Genomic DNA, 7,689 nt, shown 5'->3' on the forward strand with positions numbered 1-7,689 from the left:
ATACATATGTGCATATTCATAATATTTTGATATCGCATGTAGGTGTGTGTCAATATACATGTATACATACAAGCACAAATTTTACGTAACATTTTGGGGAGCTATATTGTATGTGCTTAATGTATTATATTTCGGATGTGCACTTGTAATCGTGCCTCTGTGTGTGTGCGTGTGTGCGTGTATGTGTACAAACACACATTTGAAATACATACATGAGATGTGTGTTTTTCAAGTTTTAGTGGAAGGTAGGCAATGCAAACCGAAGGACGTACTTTCCATCCTAAAGGTCCTGTTTACCTTTGGGAGCAGTGATTTTAAAAAAAGTTTTCAAGACATCACTTTTGATGCATATGTGTAGGTCAGTTGTACCAAAAAAAAAAACACCCTACCAAATAATGTTTTGCCGTAAAGGCTAAAATATAAAGAAATCTCACCATTTTCTCATTAAACCGTATGTGTCGACGGTTTAGTCTGGAAATATTTCTATCAAAAATATTGTTCACATTTTGTATATTTAACAAAACTGAACTTCGATTATACACTGGTTCAAATTTTTACATTTCATTTTTTTTTTCTATCCCTGACTCACATTTTAGAACTGTTTTGAAGTAATAATGCTGTTGTTTTTTTTTGTTTCATCTGCAAATTGTAAATTATACCTTTAATACAGACGATATAGTCGTCGGGAGCGGGAGAAAATGTTCTCAGGAGGTGTCAGATGTGACAACGTGAAACACACGAAAAATTCGAAGCCCCTCTCTTCATTAATGAGAAACTACTGCCGTGAAAATATGGACATTATTTATGCAAATTAAGAGAGGGCTGATTCTGTACCTGTCGAGCGATAATGATTTGCATGTCTGGGCAAGATAAGCGTCTTTCGGATGACGGCATGCGTTTCCTTTGCCCCACCCCCCCCCCCCCCCGTCTCTCGTCTCTCTCTCTCTCTCTCTCTCTCTCTCTCTCTTTATATATATATATATTATACACATATAAATTCATTAGCACTGTCATCCCTGACGAAGTGGGAGGCCCCCGAAAATTTGGATTTTGAATTAAAATCAAGGCAATCGGCATTTAATGCATTCCTCTGAGACATTATCATTCCTATATGCATATATATAATTATATATAATTATATATATGATTATATATATATAATTATATATATCTTTTTCTGTTGCAGTAGCACTCTCTCCTAAAAGCGAAAGAGAGCGAGAGAGATGTGGTGACATTAACTTTCTTCATGAAGATGGACTTTGTAAATCTTTCATTTCTCTTGACTTTTTAAATATGCACACATACAAATACTTAAAGAGGAAATCCACCCTACAAATACACTTAAAGAAAAAAAACATTCCTAGAGAACACTCTAAAAATGACAAAAATCGAAAAATAAGGAATAGATGACATTTTGAAATTTCATAATTATTCGGAAAATATTTCCCGACCAGATCTTATGAATATTCAAATGATGTCATGCCCTTACAATTTTTCAAGTATGTTTTACATGAAATTCGGACACACACAAAAAAAATGTATTTTTAGCTAATACAGGAAAAAGGATATTCCCAAACCTCAATATGTCAACGTTATTATTTATTTTGTTCCTTTTGATTTTGGCGGTTTTAAGACAAGTTTTATATCTATGCAGCTGCGAGGGTTTTTTTTTTTCATTTCTGTATATGAAATTAATAAAAAATTGCGAGAGTTTGACATCATCAACTTGCTGATTTGAATATTCATAACGACTGGCCAAGAAGTGTTTAACACAAGGTAAAATCATATACGAATTTTCTTTTTCCTTTAGAGTTTATTCATTTTGGGGTGGATTTACTCTCTAAACTGACAGTTTTTGATGAAATCGTGTGAAGCGTTAAATTTCCACAACTGCAGGTCCAATTTAATACAACTTCTGTCATTCTGTTCTTTTAATGTTATGTTATCCGTCACTCATTTCATTAAATTAAGTCCTGAACACGGCGTAGAATAGCCATAATAGCTGCCATTATACAACTCCTCATCGTTATGAATAATCACATACAATTATACCTACCTGGCAGTATTGCTTAAATGAAGAACGTGAAATGTATGATTGGTGATTAGAAGTGCAAGCATCATCAGAATTCTTATCTAGTGGAAGAGGGGTTACAGGGGTAAAGTACAGCTATATTTCGCTATTTTAATTTCTCTTTTATTTGCCTATCTGCGTATGCGAATTGCAGCTTAACACTTAAAGCTTAATAGGTTTATTGGACAGACTGCAAAATTTGGAGCTTTCTTCCAAAAGAGCCCGGTTTACTTTTTTTTTTTTTGCCTGTCCATATTTTTACATTTAACTTAAAATAAATACATCAATTTACTGATTTGAGTTGTTGTTCAACCATTTCAAATACTCTGTGGCTCTTATTTTGGAGCTTATGCGCCTGTCATCAAAATAATGCGACCGTGTGATATTTTGCTATTAAAGCCTATAATGCTGCATTATCTTTATGGCTGGCACATTAGCAATCCAGTCCAAATATAAGTTATTCTGATAATAAAGAATGAAATATTAAGAGCTCAACGGTATAAATTTGATCGAAATCGGACAAAAAAGAAGGAAGTTATGACATTTTCAAATTTTAATTTTTTTTGGGGGGGAGGGGAACAGTTCTTGAACAGTCAATATGCATATGCAAATGACAAAGTGGGCATGTCATTCCCTAACAACTTACCGTATAGTTTGTATACATACGTAAAGTTTTGAAATTTACAGTTTGTCATTCAAACGCAATTATGCCCGAGGCTCAAATCCTCACATATCTAACTGATTACTATTGTGAAGTTATTCAAACAGGAATAACGTCATGTTTCAGAATTCAATAACAGAAACGATGAATTTTCGTCATTTTTTTTTGTACACGATCAATGGAAAATTGTGAGGGTATAACATGATTAGCTCACTCATTTGCATATTCATACCCACTGTACAAGAACTGTTTTGGAGAAATTATCAAAACTTCATAGTGTCATAACTTCCTTATTTTTCATCTGATTTCAGTCAAAGTTTTACCGCTGAACTCGTCAGATTTTACTCCTTTTTATCAGACCAACTTATATTTGGACTGGATTTACTCTTTAACCGTACAACTTCATTGAACTTGCACTACCATTGTTCTCCATAGTATTATGTGCATGGAGTCGTTATCAGTCATTTTTGTATCACCATCGTCAGTCGCAGCATTGTGGGAAAATATGTTGTTTTACGTAATCTTGCCATGTATTGTACTATTTCGTGACGCAACCAAAATAATTCATGTTAGGACTCCTGTACCAGTTAACTGTGCCGCGCTTATCTCTATCCATATGTCCATAGGAAGTTACTAGAAATCTCGTCTCATTCACGCCGTAGAAACAATGAAGCCGCCGCGCCGCATTGGGAGGTGGCTCTTCCCACCTCCCTGCTTTTAATAGGACTTGCCCTCATTTATTTTCCCTGCAGAGGCTACTAATGCTACAGTCACGCACGGCCGGATTTCGAACCGGGTCCATAAGGAATTAAAACCGTATCGACCCGGTTCAAGCCGCAGAGACCCGCATTGGTCCGCATCGTAACCCGTGTCAATTCCTGATGGATTCCGGAGGCTACGATACGGCGGTGAAAATTATTTTTGGTCATGTTTTGGTCAAAATTTTCTCACAGATTTCAATTCCGTATTGATATCCGAATTGACCCGGTTCGAACCGCATTGACTCGCATCGACCCGCTGGAACCCGCAGCGTAAAAGCGTATGGACCCTTGCCCTATATACTGCATTGCATTCATGCAACGGATGCTGACAATGTTTATATCCGGGTCGGTACGGGTCGAAGCGGGTTGACACGGGTCGATAGGGTTCGAAAAGGATTCGGTTAAGGATTTAAAGCGGATTTTTATACGGTTAATACAGGTCTCTACGGCTCGAACCGGGTCGATACGGTTTTAATTTCTTATGGACCCGGTTCGAAATCCGGCCGTGTGTGACTGTAGCATAAACTACCCTCCATTCCGGGACTAATCCGGCTCATATACCCGGATCAAATCCGTTTTGTGACCCAGCCGTGTGTGACTATGTAGTATAATATAACATGACACCGCACACAAGTGTATGGGCGATGTGCGTGGTATAATGGTGGCGCGGTGGTTGTAAAGCGATTGGCCAATGAGATACGTACATCTAGATACTTCGCACAGTAGATATCAGTGACTGTGCCCTTTGCAAGCATTAGATTTCGGCAGCAATTGCAAGCCACGTGAATTTTGTGTAGACCTTCATGAGCATTTATATGGTACTTTTCCACCTATTAAAGAGGTGTACTGTCTGTTATAGTTGGCCGTAAATGAATTTGTGTTTAAGATGACGGATTAAAAGCAGGCTTATATCGTAAAAGTTTTATGGATTTTTATTACTTTATGCATTTTGCCATCTTAACTTTTCATTTTACATTTCATGTTTCTGTTTGAATATATTTCCAGCAAGTAGGTCTACACGTGGACTCACGTTGGCTTGAGAGAGAATGACGTGTAAATTTATTCGAGGATTGTCTTCTATTAATTTCCTTCAACCTGGGCCCTGTTTCATAAAGCTGTTCGTAAAGTAACGAACAGCTTACGAGCGACTGGTGATCAGTTATGATGTGCTATATGCATGGGCGTAAATCCCGGGGGGATGGGGGGGGGATATATCCCCCCCCCCCTGAAATGGAGGAGGGGGAATGGCCTGTACAATCATCCCCCCCCCCCCTGAAATTTGAGAAAAAATGGAGGAAGCAGAAATGTGATTGTATCAATTTTGGCATATTGCATGACGTTCGTACGCCCGCCTTCAGACAGTTAACAGAGCTGAATAATATTCTATCTTGTAGGATAATGTATACACAATTTTCTCAAGCGCTCGCTCGCTTCGCTCGCTCGCGAAGAAAGTAATATCGACATAAGGTGTTATGGTCCAGACGTTGACAACGTCAAATAGCATAGGCTTACATGTAAACATGCTATGAAGCGAGCAACTCGGGACCATCTGCAAATTATGTACTAAAACAAACAAACAATAACAAAAACTATAACGCCATAATTGACCCCCCCCCCCTCCATTTCCTGAATCATTCCTGAAACGATGATGACTCTGATACATCTATGGGCATACCCAGGGATGATCAGGGGCGTCGAATCTATCTGGGGGGGGGGGGGGGGGAGGGGGGGGAGGGGGGGGGGGCAATGGGGCATTTGCCTCGGCCCTACGGAAATGTTGGGGGCAGACAAATCATTTGTCCCCCAAGCAATTCCCGAGATGAGGACAAATCTCGAACTTTCTTTATGGAAAAATTGGACAACTACCGCCAGAATTATGCACCGGATCGCTGAATTGCAATCATAAATATGAAAAAGCTCCGCTACTGGGTCCCTTTCGATAGACTTTGTACACTTTTGAGATTGACGTTTTATTTCCTTATATTCATCAAAGAGTGTGCAGCAGATCTTTCACTTACAAAAGCTCCCTCATATGCAGAGGCGTCGATGGAGGGGGAGGGGGATGGTTCCCCCATGAAAGTATTGGGGACAAACAGATCATTTTGCTCCTCCTCGTAACTCCCGAGATGTGGAAATGTTCTTACTTTTTTTGATAGAAGACTGTCTAAATATTCACCCAAAGATGGCTGAATTTCAATTCTGAAAATACAAAATCTCCCTCGCGTAAGAGGGGGATAGGCCTAACCCCTCCCATACCCTCCCCGTTCAATCATTTCTACTTAATACACTTTAGATTGACAGATTTCAAAATGTTTCATCTAAAGTGTGCACCAGGTCTGTTACTTCAGTTTCAAAGAAATGCAAATGTTCCTTGGATGGGAGGAGATATCTAGATACTTTCAACTAACGGAGGGTTCCCCCCCCCCCTAAAAAAATAGTATACACTTCTGGGATTGAAATTTCCCAGATTACATCATAAATGTGTTTACGAGATATTTGTTGCTGCCAGTAATTGCCAGCAGTTGCGCCCGGTGCGCCCACATCCCTTAATTTCCAAAGAGAAAAAAGTACAGCTACAAACGGCAGTTTTTGGACTGTAAAATGTCAAGATTTTCAAGCTCGCTCGCTTCGCTCGCTCGCATTTGATTGTCATGCCATCCTCCTGATGTTGCTGCCAGTAATTGCCAGCAAATACGTCCGGTGCACCCCCCCCCCCTTAATTTCCTAAGCGAAAAAAATATAGCTACAAATGGCCGTTTTGGGACTGTACAATGTCAAAATTCATGATCGCGTTCATGATCTTCAGTGTAAAAATTAAGACAAGAAGTTTCTCTAAATGGTACCATTTTATAGGCAAAATTGTTCAATAATAATCTACATAAAATGTACTGCTACCTTAAACATGTTGGACTGTTTCAAGTCGATAGAACACGCAAAAAAAAAAATGCATCAAATTGCACCATTTATAATACAACATCAATATGCAAAAAGTTCTCACTGTGGGAGGGGAAACCCCCCTCCCACACCCTCCCCCCTCGCTCGCATCGCTCCCTCTAACCGCTCTCCCCTACGATCAAATCCTGGCTACGCCGGTGATAGGCCCCACTATTTAGTAGGCCTTCACAGTGATGTTGCGCAGGCGGAGCAAGAGCTGAAATACCACGATGTAGTCATTCAATTATCTATGAATATTTCTTTTTCTTACTTGTTTTTTGATAGGAAAAAAATCCCGAATTTCACCATAAGTGTGCACCAGATCCCTGAATTTCAGGTCTGAAAATGCCAAATTTTCCTCGTGTGGGAGGGGGATACCTCCCTCCTACAGCCTCCCCCCACTATAGGCCGCTCCGTTCCCTCGCACAGATATTCAAACTCAAAGTGCCTTCCCTAAAACGGAACGATGCCCCTGGGATGATTGCTTTACTGACTTAAATCAAGAAAATTGAAGAATACAATTAATAGGTACAGGAAAATATCTACTACGTTATTCAAGAAATGGATATCCTTATTAGCATTTTATTGAATTTATTTGGGCACTATTCAGGGCTGCGCTACATTTTTGAAAGGGGGGGGGGGGTGAAGAAAGAACATCAAAAGACAAGAGAAACAACAACAAAAAAGTTTTCATACTTTTAAGGTCTGATTTTCCGCCGAAAGTCGGCTGACAAGAAAAAACAAACAAACAAACAAAAACAAGAACAAAAAGTTTTCATATTTTTGCTGCCACTTCCCTACCACTTTGAATGGAAAAGAGTTGGACATTTGATCCCTGTAAAGTGTGTGTGTGTGGTGGCGGGGGGGGGGGGCAAGATTCCCCCCCCCCCCCCCCCACAGGGCTGCGCCGGTCCGGTTATGTTCTTGTAATCGTGGTGATGGTGACTATCGCCAATCATCCCCTCCCCCACTCCTCAGTACGGATTTACGCCGTTGGCTATATGGGTACCTGTACTTATCAGAATTTCCACAATTCAGCACAAGAACTGATCACCAGTCGCTCGTGATTCGTTCGTAACTTTACCAACAGCTTTTTTGAAACATCTCCCTGATCTTTTCGTTCCTCACTTAAAATTTGTTAATAAAACTCTCCCATAGCAAAAAGACGATTTACGCATCGTTATATCTTCAGTAGTACTTCCCCAGGCATTCCGCTAAATATAGGGCCTGATGTGTGTATTATGTGTAGATAGGTTCCTGGG

This window comes from Diadema setosum, chromosome 10, assembly GCF_964275005.1.
Source record: "Diadema setosum chromosome 10, eeDiaSeto1, whole genome shotgun sequence".
Lineage (NCBI taxonomy): Eukaryota > Metazoa > Echinodermata > Echinoidea > Diadematoida > Diadematidae > Diadema > Diadema setosum.